The following is a 22,936-nucleotide window of genomic DNA, read 5'->3' on the forward strand; positions in this document are numbered from 1 at the left end:
TAGTGGAATCACCTGATCCAACCCAAGTGCATCTCCATCATAATCTGGGTAGGCTAACTCTAACCCCTCTAGCCCTTAAAGGCAAGCCTCCCTGTTACCTCCTGCTAATCTGAAAAATATTGGGCCTGATTCACTGATTTAGTACACCAGTTTTACACTGGCATATTTCCACTGACTTTAGTGGCGTTACATATACAGTGTATGTGTATGAACTGTGGGTATGAATATAAGTCCTGATCCTGCAGTCTGAGACACATGAGCAGAGCCTTGTTACTGCATGAAGTCCCATGGAAAACAATTGGGATCCACATGGCTGCCGGGGGGTCTGCCTTCATAGATAAGACTGCAGAATTGGACCACAGAAAGTCCTCAATCTCAAGCTGAAGGCTGTGCCTCTGAACACATCACACCATACTTAGTAGTTCATCCCATCTTGTTTTCCCCCAATAGACTCCTTTCTAATTTGTCTCCTCTTTAGCTTAGAATTCTTGAGCTGTCAAGCCAAGTTACTCTTATAAGGACTCTGGGAATTGCAGTCAAGAAAGATATATATTAAAGCATCATTATTCAAACATAAAAATGTAATAAAAATGTTAGCAAGGTTTCCCCAAACTGGGGTGTTTATTGTTAACTTTTTGCAGCACAATTAAATTCCTACAGACAAATGCTAAATTTAAAATACAGCAGTTATTTCCGGAATCTACCTAGGAGAAGTGGAAAAATACCAGCATCTTGCAAAGTAAACTTTCTGATAGCAAACACTTGCCCTAAAAGCTTTTCTATTAAAGAAATTTGTGTGTGTGTGTGTGTGTGTGTGTGCATATATTTTCAGTGAGAGTTACAAACATCCTAAAAAGGAAAAATAGGGACACTCGATTTTAACTCTTACTTGTTTTATTTATATATATAAAATAAAGAAAAGAAAAAAAGAAAGAAAGATTCAAATTGTGTCCCTATTCTTCCTTCTTAGGATATGTGTAACTCGCACTGAATTTCTGCCATGGAGTGGGCCACGCAATGGATGTAACGCTGCGGATTCCTTTTCATTTCTAACACATCATCCAATGTTGTTTCACATTATGCAAGTCTCATCTTACTAAGTCTTATCACATCCTACCTGACAGAAAGACATCAGGACCAATGTGACCCAATGTGAAGTGACTTTAAAAAAGTAAATGATGACAGAAGCTATGCACATACAAAATAATTCTATATAGGCCTTCAGCATATTGAGAGTAATTAATGGTTTATATATCACAATCAGTGGTACTCTGTGGTTCTAAGATGCCTAAAAAAATGAGTCACACCTTCTCAATTCATTTCTAATTTATGTATTCTTGTCATATGAAAGACACTTAAGCTGTTTTCTATCTGCAGTCTGTTCAGACACACAGTACTCAGTAGGGGTCTGTCTCCATGATTCATTGGCTCAGATTTCCTATAGCGTTTACATGATGTCTACTAAGCCCCATACAGTTTTGTATCCATTATAACCAGGGGAAAGCAAGCAGGACTCAGGAGGCTGAGCATCTATCTAAGAATCGCTTTCTGTCTTCTAGTTTTCTTCACAACAAATGAGCAATAGCTACTTTTTACATGCTAGTACTGCATGGTAAGGAGAATTTATAGGAACTTAACTGAGTTAAATAAGGGAAGCAGCATTTAGAGTGAAGCTCCTTAAATGAGCAGGTCAATAACTAGTTTACTGAGACCAAGGCACATGGCTAATGAGAGAACAAAGAATTATTCTTGTCAAGAGAGAAAGAGAGGCTGCCCTGGTTTTGTGCTAAATAATCACATTCATTATGTTTAGGGTAGCCCTGCAAGTGGCCTTTTGCGCTAGTAAATTCATTAGCAAAGCTAATAGGCAAACTACTATTGTAGCAAATTTAAACGATTGCAATAGGATGGATGGCAAAGCTAGGGAAGGGCAGGATGAATACTAACAGCCAAAGTCAGTTTTAAGTGTAATTGAATTTATCTTTTCATCAGCTTTAAGGCTGCCTCCTGGGCTTGAAACAAGGAGAGGTAAAGCCATCAAAAACCAAAGGATGTTCACTTGATTGGATTTTCTGTTAGCATTTTCAGTTTATCAAGCTATCTATCCTGACCTCTTGGCACATGAGTACAATTATGAACATGACAAAAATTAAAATGTAACTAAATTGACACAATGTCTGGAACATGCCAGGAAATCCACCCCCACAGGAGAAAGACTGGGTAAGTAGCCAGACCTTGCAAATTGCAAAGAAGGTCATGTATCTAAGGCTGGGTCAGAGGAATGTGGGAAGTTCCAGAGGCAAGGGCACTCTGTAGAAAATGGCCTATTCATTGCTCCCCCTCCATCCACACCAGACATATCTAGGGATTGCCAATGAGCACACCCCAGTTGATCTCAGCTCTTGGGATGGAACATAGGGAGTGAGGCACTCTGTAAAACAGCCTGGGCTAAGGTCCAGATTCAAGTAATTGGCAGCTGTAGGCACACCAAAACGCAGGACCCTCCCATAGCTCTGCCACCACAGCTTCTCCTGTAAACCAGGGCCCTGACTCCACTTGGAGTAGCAGCGTCACCTTCTTCCACTCAGAAGAGCAGCAGCACAGGGGTCCGCTTTCCACACACCACCACCAGGAGTGAGAGCAGGAGGCTTCTCTCCCCTTGGAAGCAGGTGGGACACCAGGAGGAGGCCCCATCCTTTTCCCAAAGAGGCAGAAGTGACAGAAGAGAGGCTTTGCAATGCTAACCCAAGCACCTGGCGCACACACACAGTCAACAGTCCTCTGTTGGGTGGTGGTTGGCAGGGGGACCCTCAAATAGTTCATCATAGTAATACCCCCCTTTGAGAGACATGGAGAAATTCACCTCTCTTAGAGCTATTGTTTCAGGCTGTCTGCAGACTCAGGCAGATGCCACTGCATTAGTTACATTTAAGTCACATTTTTCAAGCTTTTCTTCACAACCACAAGGTCTTGAAAGTTAGTTTTTAAATAAAAGGTTAGTGTCCGATGCAATCACATGACTGCAGGAGGTTAGGTCTGATGCATGTGTAACCTACGTGCCTAACAGGGAGCTGTCACATAGGGTTTGTCTACACTGGCACTTTACTGCACTGCAACTTTCTCCCCTCATGGAGATGGTCTTTCTTCCAGCACTGGTGCCATGACTACACAGCCACATTAAAGCACTGCCACTTTAATGTGGTAGGAATAAGTTGTGCCTGGCCTGGGTCTTTGCTGCTGAGCAAATGCACAATCAGCACTCCACACCCAGAAATTTCTGGAATTGGGTGGGTAGTTTGGGCATGCTCAATTGGTCCTCTGTAGCTTGACTCAGACTCCACTGAGGAAAGTAGTCAGGGCAGCTGCTTTACAAAAGGCCACGTCTCCTATGTGGGCTGAGAGAAGCTGAGCCACAGGAATAGAATGCAAGCTGGTTTCTCCCCCGCCCACTTCCCCGGAAGCATTTTGCAGCAGATTAGTGATATTGTTAACGCTCCAAGGTTAACCCTAACAAGCCCATACAGTATTAATCCAAGAAAGGGGAAATTGGAAGGGAAACATAATTGCTTTTATTTTAATTGTATATTCAAATGTTATTTATAGGGCTATAAAGTGATTAAAAATAATCGTTATTAATCGCATGATTAAAAAAATTAATCGTGATTAATCATACTGTAAACAACAATAGAAACTATTTATTTAAATATTTGTGGAGGTTTTCTACATTTTCAAATATATTGATTTCAAGTACAACACAGAATACAAAGTGCTCACTTTATATTTAATTTTTATTACCAATATTTGCACTGTAAAAACAAAATAGTATTTTTCAATTCACCTACTACAAGTTCTGTAGTGCAATCTCTTTATCATGAAAGTTGAACTTACAAATGTAGAATTATGTACAAAAAACTGCATTCAAAAACAAAACAATGTAAAACTTTTGAGCCTTCAAGTCTACTCAGTCCTATTTCTTGTTCCGCCAATTGCTCAGCCAAACAAGTTTGTTTACATTTTCAGGAGACAATGTCACCTGAAAGTGAGAACAGGAATTCACATGGCACTGTTGTAACTGATGTCACAAGATATTTACATGTCAGATGCACTAAAGATTCACATGTCCCTTCATGCTTCAATCACCATTCTGGAGGACATGTATCCATGCTGATGACAGGTTCTGCTCGATAACAATCCAAAGCAGTGCAGACCGATGCATGTTCATTTTCACCCTCTGAGTCAGATGCCACCAGAAGGCTGATTTTCTTTTTTGGTGGTTTGTGTTCTGTAGTTTCCGCATCGGAGTGTTGCTCTTTTAAGAATTCTGAAAGCATGCTCCACATCTCATCCCTCTCAAATTTTGGAAGGCACTTCAGATTCTTAAACCTTGGGTCGAGTGCTGCAGCTATCTTTAGAAATCTCACATTGGTACCGTCTTTGTGTTTTGTCAAATCTGCAGTAAAAGTGTTCTTAAAACAAACAACAGGTGCTGAGTCGTCATCCGAGACTATAGTACTAGAACATGAAATATATGGCAAAATGCGGGTAAAACAGAGCCAGAAACATGCAATTCTCCCCCAGAGAGTTCAGTCACAAATTTAATTAACACATTTTTTAATGAGTGTCATCATCATGGAAGCATGTCCTCTGGAATGGTGGCTGAAGCATGAAGGGGTTTCTGAACATTTAGCATATCCGACACATAAATACCTTGCAACTCCGGCTACAAAAGTGCCATGCAAACACCTGTTCTCACTTTCAGGTAACATTGTAAATCAGAAGCAGGTAGCAGTATCTCCCATAAATGTAAACAAACTTGTTTACCTTAGTGATTGGCTGAACAAGAAGTAGGACTGAGTGGACTTGTAGGTTCTAAAGTTTTACATTGTTTTATTTATGAGTGCAGTTATGTAAGAAAAACAAAATCTACATTTGTAAGTTACACTTTCACGATAAAGAGATTGCACTACAATACTTGTATGAGGTAAGTAAAAATTACTATTTCTTTTGTTTATCATTTACAGTGCAAATATTTGTAATAAAAATAATATTATGCGAGTACTGTACACTTTGTATTCTGTGTTGTAATAGAAATTAATATATTTGAAAATGTAGAAAAACATCCAAAATATTTAATACATTTCAATTGATATTTTATTGTTCAGCAGTGCAATTAATCAAGATTAATTTTTTGAGTTAGTCGCATGAGTTAACTGTGATTTCCGTAATCAGTCGACAGTCCTAGTCATTTGATTTTATCCAAACTGTTTTAGTTAAATTGTCTCATCCATTGAGTATGATTCACCAACTCTTCTCTTATTTAAATATGATGATGGGGAAAGAGTCATTTATATTTAGCTATTCTCAGTTTTGTATTTTTCTTGTGTCAAGGTTCCTTCCCCACTCTGAACTCTGGGGTACAGATGAGGGGACCTGCATGAAAACCCCCCTAAGCTTATTTTTACCAGCTTAGGTTAAAACTTCCCCAAGGTGCAAACTATTTTACCTTTTGTCCCTGGACTTTATTGCTGCCACTACCAAGCATCTAACAAATATATAACAGGGAAAGAGCCCGCTTGGAAACGTCTTTTCCCCCTAAATCCCCCCAAGGCCTACACCCCCTTTCCTGGGGAAGGCTTAATAAAAATCCTCACCAATTTGCATTGTTGAACACAGACCCAAACCCTTGGATCTTAAGAACAATGAAAAAGCAATCAGGTTCTTAAAAGAAGAATTTTAATTGAAGTAAAAGAATCACCTCTGTAAAATCAGGATGGTAAATACCTTACAGGGTAATCAGATTCCAAACATAGAGAATACCTCTAGGCAAAACCTTAAGTTACAAAAAGACAGGAATATACATTCCATTCAGCACAACTTATTTTATCAGCCATTTAAACAAAACAGAATCTAACGCATATCTAACTAGATTGGTCACTGATTTTTTACAGGAGTTCTGACCTGCATTCCTGCTGTGGTGCTGAAAAAAGACACACACAGACAGAGAGAACACTTTGTGTCCCCTTAGTGGTCATTTTGTCTCCATCTTGTCTCCTCAGTGGTCATTTTGGTCACGTGCCAGCAAGGTTATCTTTAGTTTTTTAACCCTTTACAGGTGAAAGGGTTTTTCCTCTGGCCAGAAGGGATTTAAAGGTGGTTAGCCTTCCCTTTATTTTTATGACACTTAATGTGATGATGGGGAAAGAGTCATTTATATTTAGCTATTCTCAGTTTTGTATTTTTCTTGTAACAGGTTTTTTTATTTATATACTTAATCTGGGCATTTGGTTAATTACTGAGCTGATTAGCTGAGTGATTTCAGCAGAGGAGGAGGAAGAGTCTGCATAGATTCCAGTTGGATGTTTCTACAAGCAAGAGGAGAGAAGATACTGATGCCATGCTTTTGACTCAGTAGACTGTACAGATTTTAGTGATCAAAGACTGTGACTGAGACTCAGGTGAACTCAACCTACGTTTTGGGAACTCTGAGTTACTTGTCAGTTCTCACAGAAACACAGTGAACTTTTTAAATTTAATTTGTTTTATTTATGTTTATGTATAACTGTGAAAATAATGTAATGTGGATTATAAAGTAGCCTCGTTATGTTGCATAAATTAAGTTATTAGTGTTTGTTTTTTCATTATAAAATTTTATAAAGTTGGTATTTAATTCTTAAATTCATTCCTTTTGTTCTTTTGGACTTGGTTGTGCGGAGGCTGACCCTATGCAATCCTTGCTGAAAATCCTCATTAACTGAATTCTGGGTCTGCATTTGCTTTTCTGAGGGAGTTGGGGGTTTTAGGCACTAGAGAAGGACTGTAAAGTAAATTCTAGCCCACCAAAGGTTATACGTGGGCCTATGGTTCCTATTCTTTAATCAAGCCCTAACTAAACCCTAGCTGAAAAGCGATTTATAAATCAAAAACTCAACCCCTTAAAGTGAACCTGGAAAAAGATTGAAAACCACTGCTGTCAATTTATGGACCACACAAATAATCTGTTCCATGTAAGAAACACTACTAAATAAGTGTGTAGCATCACTCCGTGCTGGCAGAGATTTCTAGGTGTTCCTCAAAAAGTGGCCCTAAATAGAACATATTGCAATAATCCAATGTGGGGGTGATAAAAGATGGGTGACTGCAGCCGAAAGCAGGAGAAAAGATTATAATCTCTCTATCAAGAGCCAAACGGGGAAGAAAACATTCTTGGCTCCAGCTGCTACCTGGAAATCCAGAAGCAGCCTGACACTGCTCAGGGAGCCTGTATTATGAATCTTTCAGCTGAGCTGCCATCTTCTCTGGGTGGTTTCCCAATCCAGTCATCTTGATTTGGATGGAAATTCAGATACTACCTCCCACATCCCAATCTGGGGGAGAAATTGGGAAAACCGATAAATTGTACAGTACATCTCTGAGTGTTACTGCCTAGACTGAGAGATCTCTGGGGCAGGGATTGTGCTTATTGTTTATTTCTAAAGCACCTAGCTGACTGAGACATGAGGTACTAATGTAATATTAATATGTCTTCTAATAGTAATCAGCCTATTAATGGCACTGCAGCCCCCAGATGCATACTGGCCAGGAGGGTGACACTGCAGTTATCCCTTGTGAAACAGGTCTTAGTGCAATAAGTCCCTCTTAATACCACTTTGAGTAGGAGCTGAGCCATCCATGAGCCACATTAATAGAATAGACCATATGCTCTAGATCTATCAAAAAATAGCTGAAAAACCTAAAGAGTCAGCACCATCTTTGTCACTACGAGATCACTGACCAAGAAGGCCCACACTATCCCTTTTCCATGCCCACATAGGCTTAAAAAAAATCAGACTGAAAGGAGTCAAGGAAATCAGAGGACTCCAACTAATGACAGAGTTTCCCTCATGACAATTTTCTCACTAACCTTCTCTGCAGGAAAGATGAAAGCTGGGAGATGATTAGTGAGAGAACTGGGGTCAAGAGATGTTTTATTAAGCGTAAGCCTAACAACTACTCATCGGAGATATGATGGCACCTTGTTCTCCCAAACAGAGATACTGACAATCTCCATGAATAACAGATGGAATGTTCCTTACTAGATTTTACCAGCTATTAATATAAACACCTTATTCAGTTTTTATTTTCAGGGAGTCTAAAACTTCAATTACTTGATTGTTACAATCAGAAAAGTGACTCTATAAAAATGTCAACTTATTACTTACATTTATCTGCTTCCTAAAGTGCCTGTTCTCTCATCAACAAAGGTCCATAACACTCATTAATGTTAATGGCAGTTAGGCACATGAAACAATAGGACAGTGTTTCCCAAACTTGGGATGCCGCTTGTTCAGGGAAAGCCTCTGGTGGGCCGGGCCGGTTTGTTTACCTGCTGCGTCTGCAGGTTCAGCCGATGGCAGCTCCCACTGGCTACAGTTCGCCCCTCCAGGCCAACTGGGGCTGTGGGAAGCGGCAGCCGTTACATCCCTTGGCCCTCGCCGCTTCCCGCAGCCTCCATTGGCCTGCAGCGGTGAACCGTGGCCAGTGGGAGCCGCGATCAGCCGAATCTGCGGATGCGGCCGGTAAACAAACTGGCCTGGCCCACCAGGGGCTTTCCCTGCACAAGCAGCGGAACAAGTTTGGGAAACCCTGCAGTAGAAGATTGGCCTTTGTCTTGTGAGTCATACCTGTTCAGCTTGCTAACAAACTCAAATTTTTTATTTTTTGTTAGCACAGAAGAACCAGAACGGGTGTGGAACAGTAAGATGTAGTATATACCACCTCATGCAATGTCATCAACATTGGTGGCTTTATTCCGATTCCAGAATGTGTACATTTTGCTGAAGGTTGGTGATAAAGTTAAGTGCGAGGCATAAACAAGTAAGCTTGATTTTCAGAAACTAGGTTGAGCGGCAGTGTAGGCACTTAGAAAAAATTATGTTGACTTGTACATTGAACAAATCTGATATGGAAGTAACTGATGGAAAATAATCACAGAATGCCAAGATGGCATTTATAAAGACACTTCTCTGTCCATCACCGCACTTTGCTCTTTTAGTTTCTTTAAAAATCAGCAGCAATTTCACTGTTGACCTAGAAATACATTTTAATCTTACCTATGAAAATATTTTAAACCCATTTAGAATTCAATGTATATTCTTATAAAATAAATTTGGTATGCTCTTTCTCTCCATAAAACCTATTTGTATACACTCGCAGTTGCACCTGTATAACTATATGTAACTGAATGCAATATTTTTTAGCAATATAGCTGGAAGCATGCCAAATCTCCATCCTGTAACAAAGTAATTTGTGTGGTATGTCTCTCTTCAAAAGCCTGGAGTACAAATGAGTCTAGAAGGAAAAGCAACTGCTTGTCGAGTTTCTCCATCTACTCTCAGATTGCACAGATTGTTCCTCCAAATGTATAATTCTTTCACATTTGCTCTGCTGAACCATCCATCTTGTGTGTTATTTGAACACACTTATTATTTACCACAGCTACTGTTGCTTGAACCCAGTCTACTGCAGCAACTAGGATTTTATTTTCTGATTTCCACCCTCCAGCACAGAAGATTCATCCCTTAGGAACTCCCATTGACAGCTGAGCATAGTCTTGATGCCACATCAGCAATATATCTGAGCCTTTTGTCAATAGATTTAAGCTACGGGGGAAAAAATAGTGTTGTGCTTCTCAGAGCCATGCACCCAAACAAAGCATGTTAAATAAAACAAAAAATAGCAAAATGGCCAAATACTTCACATGCTGTGTCTCTGTAGAGTTCAAAATGATAACGGGCAGCTTATTCTGGGCCAAGGTCTCCTAGACATTTTTCACAGAGAAAAATGAAATAATAGAATCACAGAAATGTAGAACTGGAAGGGACCTTGATAGGTCATCTACTCCAGTCCCCTGCACTGAGGCAGGGCTAAGCATTATCTAGCGTTTCTCAAATGTGGCTACCAGTGGATTATTTTGCAGCCAAAGCATGGGCGTAGATTGGATGTGGCAAACCAGTGGCGTCTCCCTGCAGCACTCAGCTGTTGCTCCTGTCTGACTGTTAACAAGGGCAGCGAGATGCACAGTATTGGTGTTTGCACGGGCACCACCAGCAGGGATTGGAGCCCTGCACCACGCAGCCTCCTCAGCTGCTCTGGGCAATGCCTCTGGAGACATGTGGCACCAGAGTTCATGGTGCTGGAGGCGGCTCTCATCAGTGGAGGCAACTGCGGCATTCAGTCATGAGGGCAATCCCCTGGGCAGCTCTCCTACTCCCACCTAGCCAAGGCACAGGGAGCCTGGGACTCCACAGGTGGCCAGTGAGTTCCGGACCCACCTTCCCCATGGTAGACTCTCGGTGAAGGGCTGCAGGAGGCAGGGACAGAGAGACAGGTTGGCACTTCCCCCACCTGGAGCCGCACTCATGGTTTACAGTTGCTGTAGCTATCGCAGTAGCTAAATGGGTCCAGGCTGCTGCAGAGCTTGGCAGCTCCCCAGCAGGGTGAGGGGTTCCCACTCCATGACACACTGCGAGCACAAAAATAGGAGCAAAGTTTGGGTGCACTGAACGGGGAGCTCTACTTCCTAACACCTTCTTACTACATAAATAAATTACAATGATTTGGACTTGTATATGTGCATATTTATTTGTTTTTCCCAAAGTTTATTAAGTATTTTAGGAAAAATTGTCAGAGCGGCCACGAGCAAGAGTTGGCCGCCACACTCTGAGGCCACCGAAAATTTGGTTGTGAGAACCCCATGCTAGACCATCCCGGACAGGTGTTTGTCTAACCTGTGCTTAAAAACCTCCAATGATGCAGATTCCACAACCCACCTTGGTAATTTGTTCCAATGCTTGACTACCCTTACAGTTAGGAAATTTTCCCTAATGTCTAACCTAAATCTCCCTTGCAGCAATTTAAGCCCATTACTTCTTATCCTGTCCTCAGTGATTAAGGAGAACAATTTATCAGCCTCCTCTTTAAAAACAACCTTTTACATTCTTGAAGACTTATGTATCCCTCCGTCTTCTCTTCTCCAGACTTAAAAAAAAACCACCAATGTTTTCAATCTTTCCTCGTAGATCATGTTTTCTAGACTTTTAATCATTTTTGTTGCTCTCCTCTGGACTTACTCCAATTTGTCCACATCCTTCCCGAAGTGTGATGCCCTGAACTGGACACAATACTCCAATTGAGGCTTTATCAGTGTTAAGTAAAGTGGAAGAATTATGTCTTGCTTACAACACTCCTGCTAATGCATCCCAGAATGATGTTTGCTTTTTTTCCCCAATAGCATTGCATTGATGACTCATATTTAGTTTGTGATCCACTATAACTCCCATTTCCCATCTTGTATTTCTGCAACTGATTATTTCTTCCTAAGTGCAGTACTCTGCGTTCGTCCTTATTGAATTTCATCCTATTTATTTCAGAACATTTCTCCAGTTTGTCAAGATCATTCTGAATTCTAATTCTGTCCTCCAAAGCAACCCCTTCCAGCTTATAAGTGTACTCTCTATGACATTATCCAAATCACTGAAGACGACATTGAACAGAATCGGGACGAGGACCATTCCCAGCAAGGCCCCACTTGATATGCCCTTCCAACTTGACTGTGAACCACTGATAACTACTCTGACTATGTTTTTCCAATCAGTTATACACCCATCATATAGTAGGTTCATCTAGGCTATATTCTCTAGTTTGTTTATGAGACTATCAGGTGAGACAGTATGAAAAAAGACTTACTGAAGTTGAGACATATCATATCTACAGCTTGTCCCCATCCACAAGGCTTGTTACCCCATCTCAGAAGGATATTAGGTTGGTTTGACATGATGTATCCTTGACAAAGCCATGTTGACTGTTACTTATCACCTTATTTTCTTCTACGTACTTACAAATTGATTGTTTGATTTTTTGCTCCATTATCTTTTCAGGTACTGAAGTTATACACACACACACGCACATATACACACACACCGGAGAAATAGGGTTATAATGATATAGTGATAATGAAGCCAGGTAATGTTACAAATTAAATTTAGAGAGGTTGTTAATTCAAGTGTCCTTTGTAACCAGCAATTCCTTAGGGGCCTGATCCTCTTGCAAATTGCTATGCATCGTTCAACTCCCACTAAAGTTAATGGGAGTTGATAGTGCTCAGCAACTTACAGGATAAGGCGTTTTATTGTGTTCTCATGGAACTGCCATATTCAAATAATTCTTACAACTGACACAGTTAAACTAATTCAGGGCATGACTACTAACTTGATCCTATGAAACTACAGTTCTTATACTGAGTTTCTGTAAATGAACTGATCAAGCTTTCTTCTTGAAGACCCAACAGTGCTCAAGCATTCATAGAGAATTCCTATGACTAATATAACAAGCCTACACAATTCGCAACACGCCTGTTGTCTGATCTCAAGAAGCTATAGCTTCTTTGCCAACCAGTCCTCTGGAATATCAAGTGCATCTGCTCAAAGAAAGTCCTTCTTTCTCCCCAGTAGGCTACAATTAAGAAGAAGGGGGAGGAGATGTTAAAAACAGGTGTTAAAAAACAGCTTTTATCAAAGAAACATGTATTGATAGCACAACTAGTCTTTGAAGAGTTACAACATGAAAAGTTTTGAGTGGTGTAAAGACAAGTGGAATTAGTAGTCCTCGCTCAGCTTGTATTTCCTGCAGAGAAATCCTCATCTTGAAATCAATATTTGATAAACTGGTAAAAACAAGCACTTCTACTCTTGAAGAGTGCAATACTGAGTAAGCTAGCAAGCTTATGATTAAAGGACACTCTCCTTTTAGATCAATATGTTTAACTTGGATGCATGTTGAAATATTAGATTCCCTGCATAACACAACTTTTGAAACATGCTTTGAGCAAAATACAAGCTGAAGCAAACTTTTTCTGCATGTGAAAGTTGTGAAGCTTGTTATTATGAAGACTTTAAAAAAAAAGCACAAAGTCCTTTTATATCCTTTGTGTTTCTCATCCTATCCCAATTTATTTTCTTAAGTTATCTTCTTCCATAAATTAATTTGGGCATTGTGCACCATTTCCCCTCCCCCCGAGAAATTTAGGGTTTGTTTCCACAAGCAATTAGACTGAGCAAGGCAGGGTGTGAATCTTCCTCATGCTAGTCTGCTGCAGGCAAACTGTCCTTGCTGACACGTATTAACAGTTCCTTAACGTGCTTAGAGCTAGTCCCATTTCAAAGAGCACAGATGTACAGACCAAAATGAAATGTTTACATTCAGGAATGTTGAAATGTTTCATTTTAATTAAAAAACTTCTGAATGAAAAAATTTTCCAAATCAGCAGCTTTTGGATTTCAGCCGGAAGCTTTTGGTTTTCAGGTTTTCAATGAAAAGAAAAATTTTCCAAAGAAATTTTCAAAAATACTTTATATTTTAATGTTTTCTTAACATTTTCTATGAGAAAAAAATTCTGGCCTGCTCTACACTGATGCGTCTCCTTTCTCATAATCTCCCAGTTTGACAGTTCTCATTTTTTAAACTGAATGACAACTTACATTTGAGGGTTCTTCTATTTTCAAATTGTAAATTATTTTTGGAAATTGACAATCAGAGATTAAAAAAAAAATCAGGAAGCCATCCTGGGTATGGAAATTAGGTCAGCAAACAGGTTGGTCAAGGTTAGGCAAGGCCTTAATGGGATGTGTGTCAAGGCGGATGAGGCCACCTTTGTTCTGGAGGGCATGGTTCCATGGTCAAGACGATATTTTGAAGTTTGCTTTCGGGTATTTTTCATTTTGGTTTCTCAGCAATGACAGCGTGATTCAATGGATACTCTTTGCTCAAGAGGTGGCAGCAAGAATTCTTGAGGAACTATTTAGGGCTAGATTTTTACTTTAGGCACAGCTTTGAGTAAAGACTGATGTAAAAGCTGAAGCACCCAAAAGCAGCCCTAGGAAATCTTGTGACACAGACACATGCCAGTGAGTTGTAATTCCTCCCCGGATTCCTTCTTGTTCCAGAGTGGGAGGGACAGGGGGATACAGTGATTTGCTGTTGGTCTATATACCACATCAGCTATGGCACCCCAAACATTAGCTGGCTCTATCCCCTACTCATCAATGAGTAGGAGATGGAACCAAGGCCCCAGCCATTTCCTATCCCTCCACATCCACTTACTTCTTATATGCACAGACCCAAGGCCCAGGTAGCCTGTGGGCAGGGGAGGTGGAGTGTCCTAACTCCTCCTTACTCCCCTGCACAGGTGCATAGACCAAGTGATAATCTATCTCTCAAGTATTTTCATAAGGAGGGTGAAATAGAACATGTTGGGTATATAGGATGAAACTAGGCACAACTCCTATCTAAGTGAGTGAGGAGTTGCATCTGCATATAACAAGGCAGTCTGAAATACTATGTAATGTAGTTGTCGACATGTCGGTCCCAGCTTGTCTCTCACCCCCACAGAAGTTGGTTCAATAAAAGCCTGAATTTGGACATTTTGTTTAATGGCATAAATTATACAGTTATTGAATGTGATCAAGCATGTGTCTCTGGACAACATGTGAAGAGCTTCCAAAAATCTCAGTTTACCTCCAAACAATATTTATTCCACTTGTGGTGTAGTGCTTTTGGAGAACACAAACAGGCCACAAAATACACCCCACTCTGTACCATATGTTGCTCTATCAGACAAGGGACTATTGGAGGTTATAGGAAGAACACTTACATCTGTCTACCTTTAAAGTGCAACTGAAAAATAAATTACCTTTCCAACAGACAAATTCTGAGGTTAATTAGGTGATCACTGCATACAGAATACAAAGTTTCTATTAGGGAATGTGATTTTATTTGTCACAAAAGAAATGTCTCTTCACTTTGCCCTAGTCTGATAAAAAAAGAAAGTATGGTACAATAGCTCCATTGCCAAGTGTATGATGACTTAATATAACTTGTTCTGAAAGAAAGCAGCCTGTTGTTTACTGCATTTATCGACAATCTGTGAAAGTAGACCAGAAATCAGTCTAATTACCAGAGTGCCAGTTGTGCTTGTTAACACCAGCTTTGTGACCAAATGTTATTCTACAGTTGTCACATCACACGAGGGTTTCATTACTAACATAATAGTGAACAAGATCACATGCCCAGCTATTGATTGATCTGCCATACAAAGGAAGGACATAGTTGTCTCAGTTAAAACAAGTCACAGCTTTGGCTGCCTATATTATATGCAATGTAATGTATAATAACCATTTCTCTTGTAAATGAAGTCTCGCTGCCCTGTTCTCCCAAATTCTGTGTCTTAGCCAATTAAGAGCTACAAATTTGCACACCTCATCACTAAAGGAGTGTACTCATCACACTTCCACCCTTTTTTAATCTTCAAAGAATAATAATTGATTAGTTCTCTTGAGTTGTATCCAACTGAGGATTAGGCTTTGTTCAACATTTGCTTGACAAAAATATAAATTTCTGTCAAATCAAATACATCTTAATAGATCCTAGTTGCAATTCGGCAATACAGCAAGGCTAACAAAAATACTCCTCATTCCTTGCCCCGAGAGTATCATATCTTAGTTCACAAAAATATTTCTCTAATAAGCACCACAAACAAAAATGGACTAAGTGTGAACAACCCTCAGACCCTGACGATATTGCTGTCTGAACATTAACTTTACAGAAACACAACCAACAGTTTTCAGGCCTGTGGATAACATTCAAAATGAGCAGCTTTATAGTTTTTTTTTTCAATGAATATTATAGTATAAAAGTGGATTTGTTTATCACTGGGAGCATACAGAAAAACAAGCACCCCTCATCATCTTATCTGATGATGAATGATTTATCAGGCAGAATGTGAATTTGCTTCTAACTGAGTCTATTTTCCTGTTTATGCTTGTTGAACAGATACAATTTAATGAAGAATATAAAGTACTTAAAAATCTGTCTACCATTCATAGTTTAATTAAACTGACATGTACTTCAAAAACAGAGACACAGAAAACATTAATTTGGGTTATAAAGGGCATGGCATTATTAAAGTGTAATTAAAACAACATTCACTTACAATTAATAGCTAAGTCAATTTAATTATTTAACATTTGATTGTCAGTTCTGGCTAGCCTCACTACCCTAGGGTGGGTATATTCTTTGGCCCTGTTGTAAAGTAAAGTACAGTACAGTATACTACTCCCCTGTACTATAGATTCCTCTTAGTTTGGACAAGACCTGAGCAACAACCACAAAAATGGCAATACATTGTAACGGAACCTTTACCAGACAAGACACAGAACATTGGGACTATGTGAAATTCTGCGGTGTTGGAGAATTTGGGGTTCCTGCTACGTAAGTGTCAGATTAAAGCCACAAAACACAAAGTAGTCACCCAAAAGACCAAATTTTATCTGGCTCCCACCCAGAAACATAAATCCTTCCTTAGCAGTCATGTGAAGGAGATTCCATTGAAATTCAACTTGGATTTGTTCAAACACACAAGGAAACAATTTCAGATTCAAAACCAAACCCTAACCCAGAAGAGCTGGTTTTTGCATACTTCTAATCAGAATTGATTCCCCAATCCCACAACCTGTTCCATGCAGCCAAAACCTTGTGCCTACAAGGAATACCACTGATTTTGATGGGGCTTCCTGAAGTCACAGTGGTCAACTCATACAAAGCAGATTGTGGGATCAGGGTTTTATTCATCACATTTTTCTTTTTCTGTTCCCAGAACAGACTGTGGATTTTTTCAAAATTATTGAATTGCTTCTTTCTAATTTCACATACTCACTGGCTCACTAAATGAATTGTGTTGTTAGTTTTGATTGGTTCCATAAATCACATGGTATGTTTTTCGTTTCCTCATTGAATGATTGAGGGGAAAAAATAAACAAAGATCATATAATAAAACCATCATATAAGAAAAACCTCCCTGGCAACAAGCAATATTCATATATTATTTGTCTAGATAACACTAAAGAGGGTGTTGTAAATTTGACTGTCCATTGTGAAATTTAAGGTGTTGAACCCATCTATCTGAGACCCACCTTCTTCCCCGTGCAGAGCTCAAGCTGGAGCTCCTCTGATTAAAAAGAGGGGCAGTTGCTGACAGTGTAAACTTTACGCTTGCTTAGAAGAAGAAGAAGAAGCCAGAATCTGTAGACCATTAGACAGAAAAGCCCATACTTGTCTTACATTAGAATAAAGGTTCATGTTTGTTCAGAGGATGGGGTACAATTTGGAGTTCTGTTGACACTTGAATTTGATGTTTTCTGCATTTTTGGAGGTGATGAGAGTCTTCCAGTTTTCTTCTTGTTTGTCTGATTGTGGATTTAATGAATATCAAAAGAGTTAGAATCTTGAATAGGTGGGGGGGGGGTTGGAGGTGGGGAGCTGAGGAGGGTTTTGTAATGTACATATTAAAAAAACAGAAAACATTGAATAAGATATGATGCATGCCTATAATTTTACCTCTGCATTGAGAAATTTCAAGAAAGAAGGGAGCGGCAAATGGTGGGACTTGGTAGAGTTTGCTGGTGGAAAAGATCCAGTGCTGCTGCTAATATTAGCTTTGTTTTCCAAAATAGTGATTTTATTTTCAACATAGAAGCTATTTCAGAGTAAGACTGACCACAGAGTAAATGCACATGTGTGGATATTGCTTCAGACTTTGGAGATAGATGCATCCTTGAAGTCTTTAAACCACGATTTGAGGACTTCAATAGCTCAGACATAGGTGAGAGGTTTTTCGCAGGAGTGGGTGGGAGAGATTCTGTGGCCTGCGTTGTGCAGGAGGTCAGACTAGATGATCATAATGGTCCCTTCTGACCTTAATGCCTATGAGTCTATGAATCATCCCAAGAAGAGTGGTATATTTACAAATGGCAGAATCTATAGCATGTAAATGAAAATGAAATCATTATTTTGATAACTGAATCTCATTTGGAGGTATGTTGGGGAATTTAGCTGAAGAGTTTGTTATGAAATATTACATTTAGTGATGGGGTCAAAGTCGTGAAATTCATATCAGAACTTTCCTGAAGATCAGAATGAGGATGGGTCAGGATCCAGGGTTCTGGATATGTAATCTCTAAAGACATTCAAAAACCCTAAAGCCAATTCTTTTAAAAAATACAGCTCTAAGGGTTGGAGCCTGTCAAGGAAGGACTAAGGTGAACCATCAGAGTATCTAGAGTGGTAGGTGATGTGTGGGAGATACATTTTAAAGTAAAACCAAGGGATACCATGATCTATACACCATGCAAGAAGTTGGAAGTAGTAAACCCACTATTTTGCCCAAATTTAGCTTGTTTGCTTGCATTCAAATCCCTGGCAAATTGCTAGCCACCTCCCTAATCAGATGTTTTCATATATAGAACCAGGCAATTACTGAGCATTACTTTCTATATGGTTTATTTTCAGTATGAAAATGAACACTTTTATGAAATTCTGTATATCATCCTCTTATTTAAAGACAGTTGAACAGATAATGTTTTCCAGTTTTAAAATATGTTTCAGACATCATCCCCTTCAAATATCAACATATTCTTTCGAAAGTTACATGGAAAGCCTAGAAGTCTACAAACCATCAGTAATGTAATTACAACTGGCATTTATGAAAGTATATCGATCTCTATTTCTGTTTTTAGAAGTGCAAAAATCACATTAGAAAACTATGGGTAGCTAATTAAAGCTTTGTCACCCATAGGACCTAGGTGAATTGCATTTGTAGCATTCTCTGATATAGAAGAAATCTTATGAGAAAACTTTCAGAAAGTATGTGATCGCATGATTTGCTTTGCTATTGAAATCAAGGCATTGGATGTGGATTATATTACTGTTATGTTTTTATCCTTAAACTAAGCTTGAAATGTCACAGGGGCTGAAATTAAAGCAGAAGCTGAGCAGGATATTGTTTGGTATTTACATATTAAACGCAATCAAAAGGCAGTGGTACAATTGATTTTTCTGATACAAACAGATTTAGAGTACTGATAAAAGCCACTCACTTGTTGAGCTTCAAACATCTAGATGATTTCTTCTCTGCATAATCAAACAAGGTTAGTCAAGCAGCTTATTTGCTTTAATACTATGGATATACAAGATATACATTTAAAGGGACACTATCAGGTTTTAATGCATTTAAAAACAAAAATTCTTCACCCTTGCTAAAAATACTTTAAAATTGAGATTTTAAACATTGAATTTAGTTTTTACTGTTCAAGATATTTGTTGCATTTCCCTCAGCTGATGAAAAGAGACTGATCAGTAAGTTTCACTTTCCAGATTGCACAGACTAGAAGAAAGATTGCATTGTTTGAAGGAGAGTGGCAGCTTACATTTACAAAAGTGGTTTCTATTATTTACAAAAAGAAAAGGAGTACTTGTGGCACCTTAGAGACTAACCAATTTATTTGAGCATGAGCTTTCGTGAGCTACAGCTCACTTCATCGGATGCATACTGTGGAAACTGTAGAAGACATTATATACACAGAGACCATGAAACAATACCTCCTCCCACCCCACTCTCCTGCTGGTAATAGCTTATCTAAAGTGTTCATCAAGTTGGGCCATTTCCAGCACAAATCCAGGTTTTCTCACCCTCCGCCCTCCCCCCGCACACACACACAAACTCACTCTCCAGCTGGTAATAGTCCATCCAAAGTGACCACTCTCTTTAAAATGTGTATGATAATCAAGGTGGGCCATTTCCAGCACAAATCCAGGTTTTCTCCCCCCCTCACCCCCCTCCAAAAACCACACACACAAACTCACTCTCCTGCTGGTAATAGCTCATCCAAAGCGACCACTCTCCCTACAATGTGCATGATAATCAAGGTGGGCCATTTCCAGCACAAATACAGGTTTTCTCACCCCCCCCACCCCCATACACACACAAACTTTTAGCGAATTATTTACATAGCTTTTAAATAGAATTGAAACTTTTCTAATGTTTTAGGTCTCCTGAAAGCTGTTTTTTCCTTGAAAAACATTTTTTCCCCCATCAAATCTGACCTCACAGAGTCATCTATCCATTTGGTATGAGAAGGCAGTTTATTGCTGCAGGATTTTATTACTATGGCATTTCACTTTAAAATCAAAGTTTCTGTGATTTTACATGTTAAATATAAAAAACTGTACCTAGAAATTGTTTGGGCCTAGTGTATGCTCAGATGCAAATACCTTTTTGTCCTCACAGTTTCAATTTCCCAAAGCACAAGGATGCTAATTAGGGATAGGGAAATCCTCTCTTTTTGAAAGAGAATTCTCCTAGATCTTGCCAAATATATTGGAAATGACTCTAGACACCATCATTTGGTGTTCTGTATTGAGACCTAGCTTGTCAATATTCTGGGGTGCATTCTAAAGCTGTGTTTTGATGCCTTAAGAAATTCTTATCCTCTAGGTTTAGGGGATGACTTGGTAGTGAAAATATCATGTCAGCAGCTGCAATGTCTCATAGCAATGTCAATAAAATTTCACCAGGGCAGTTAATTCCTGCAATATTTCAAATTACTGTGAGTGGAGACAAACTGGGGAGGGGAGATGAAGAAACAACAGGAAGAATGAAGACAGAGAGATACAGTAAAGGAAAGAGAAGGAAGTAGGACTGAGGAAGAAAAACACTTGGGGCAAGATGATGAAACTAAATGGGGAAATTGGAAAAAGAGTTGGGAAAACAGCAGCTGAAGAGAAGGGTGGAAAAAAAGGAAGAAAATATTTGACAGGAAAAAGTGGAGATGGTCGCAACACACACAAAAGAGGGAGCTAAAAATAGGGTTGAGAGAAGACAAGGCAGGGACACAGGGTAGAAACACAGGAGTTAGCAATATGAAGCGAAAATATCAGTTAAGAGAAGTGGGAGAATTAGAATGAAGGAAAGGTAAATTAAATTCAGAAATCCATAATAAAGGGAGACAAAAACCTCAATCAAGCTGCACAGACTATACAAAAAATTAACTCTGGTGAGGTCTCTGGAAAGCCAGAAGAACACAAGGAAAGGAGTGCATACATTCTTTACCTTATGAAGCAGGGATACAGATGAGCAGAGCCTCTATTTATAGCAAACCCAATAAATAAAGCAAACATCCAGCCTAAAGGACCTGGAAGGAGAAGAGGGACATTACAGAGCCATTTCCTCTCACAAGCAAAATAATCTGTTCCTTTTGTATCTTGCCTTTCACATCATCGGGACAAAAAAGCAAAACAGAATTTACAATCATGGATTATCAGTATCCACAGTCCATCTGCTTGGTTTAACTACAACAGAATGTGTGCATGTGCATTCATAGAGCTGGGTGTCATTAGACCAATGATGTTAATCAATGTATAAAAGCCAGATCAGACCAGTAATAAAGTTTGTGCTTCATTATGGGTGTTGAAATCCTGGTTGAAAAAATTTATTCAGAAGTATTAAGCTTCACAAATTTTACAGTCAAACCCATCTCAAGTGAACATTGAGGAATCAGCTATTTAGAAGGCTACAGCCTCCAAGATTGAAACCTGAACAGACATTTACTATATAAATTTACAGAATTAGAAAAACTGGACATGTTAAAATAGATCAGTATATTCATGGCTGTAAAATTATTGGATTCATGTCTCATCACATTTACATTGTGGAACTGAATATAGTATGATTAGGCATTATTTTAACAACTACATTACAATACAATTTAAAATAAAATGGCCCTTCATATCACACTAATATCAGTGTTTTAAATAACAAAGGGGATTTTTTTTAAATAAAGGAAAGGATTAGCATTTAGTTTCAATCAGGATAAGCAACACTATACCAGTTGGAGTCTCAGAGATTCAGGATTTTATTAATATTCCAGAGATGCATTTGTGTTGCCTCTGGGTACACTGAAAAGCCACTTAAACTGCACTTAAAGCAGCACTACAGGATCAAATTGATGTGCATCAACCATTTACAATAAAACTTGATTATTATAAAGGCATACATATTTGCATAATTACATGTTTGATTTTTTGATAATGCAGCATACACTACAAAATGTTGCCTCATGTAGAAAGACATCATCAAAAAGCACCATCTGCTGTAGCGTTTAATGCACTGCAGTGTTTGAAAAATTCTGAAGGTAGATTTCTGAAGATCAAAAAGGAAAACGAGTTTTGTTTGAACAGGAGGTATAGTGCTGGAGGCTGGAACATGGTGGAGATCGGGCTTTTTGTTTAGTTTGTTTTAAACAACATTTTCAGAAAAAGAGAGGACAAAAAAGCAGCCTGAAAATTTGGGCTTCAGCAACAGAGTGCATTTGTGTGAAAACATCAAACATGTATTAGATATGCTAAATGTAATAAAGTGGTTGTGTGTGGAAGTAAAGCAATGCAGGTTAATTGCTTTGGAGGTTGACTACCTTTGCTGAAGAAACATTGAGCATCACAGTGACTTAAAATATATCACATAGAAATAGAGATGAAGATGAAAAAAAATATTTACCTTTACTCAAAACAAAGGAAAAACCACCAGCTTCTGCCCACTGATCTATACATGACTAATAGCATAGCTGTTAAATAGTGCATAAATTACAAAAGCCTGACCCTAAAATCAGTACGTAAAAGCATCTTACAAAAAAATTGAATAATCTATGAGTGAGAAGCATGAAGAAGTTTCAGTGGTACACTGTAGCTCCATGGGATCCTGATGTCCTAAACACTGTGCCTTAGGAACTTCAGACAGGACTACATTAATGAGAACTAGGTACCTTTTAGTTTGCACTACAAGCATCCACACAGGGGAGTTACAGCACAACACTTTGGCACGCTGCAATTCACACACCCCTAGTCTGAACTATGGGATTGTGTAGACAAGCCTGAAGTGCAGTAAGCCTTAGGACACTTCGGGTATGTCTACACTACGAAATTAGGTGGAATTTATAGAAGTCGTTTTTTTAGAAATCAGTTTTATATATTCGAGTGTGTGAGTCCCCACAGAAAATGCTCTAAGTGCATTAAC

General features: G+C 39.0%; 1 long non-coding RNA gene across 1 annotated transcript in view; it reads right to left on the reverse strand.

Annotated features, from left to right (window-relative positions):
• LOC311525111 overlaps positions 1–21,182 on the reverse strand; it is a 205,392-nt gene extending 184,210 nt beyond the window's left edge. The window contains exon 1 of the long non-coding RNA XR_014712688.1: positions 20,978–21,182. This is a non-coding gene — a long non-coding RNA (uncharacterized lncRNA). The remainder of the gene's footprint in view (positions 1–20,977) is intronic.
• Between the last annotated feature and the right edge of the window lie 1,754 nt (positions 21,183–22,936).

Source organism: Lepidochelys olivacea (genome assembly GCF_965140295.1).
Source record: "Lepidochelys olivacea isolate rLepOli2 genome assembly, chromosome: 8".
Classification (NCBI taxonomy): Eukaryota; Metazoa; Chordata; order Testudines; family Cheloniidae; genus Lepidochelys; species Lepidochelys olivacea.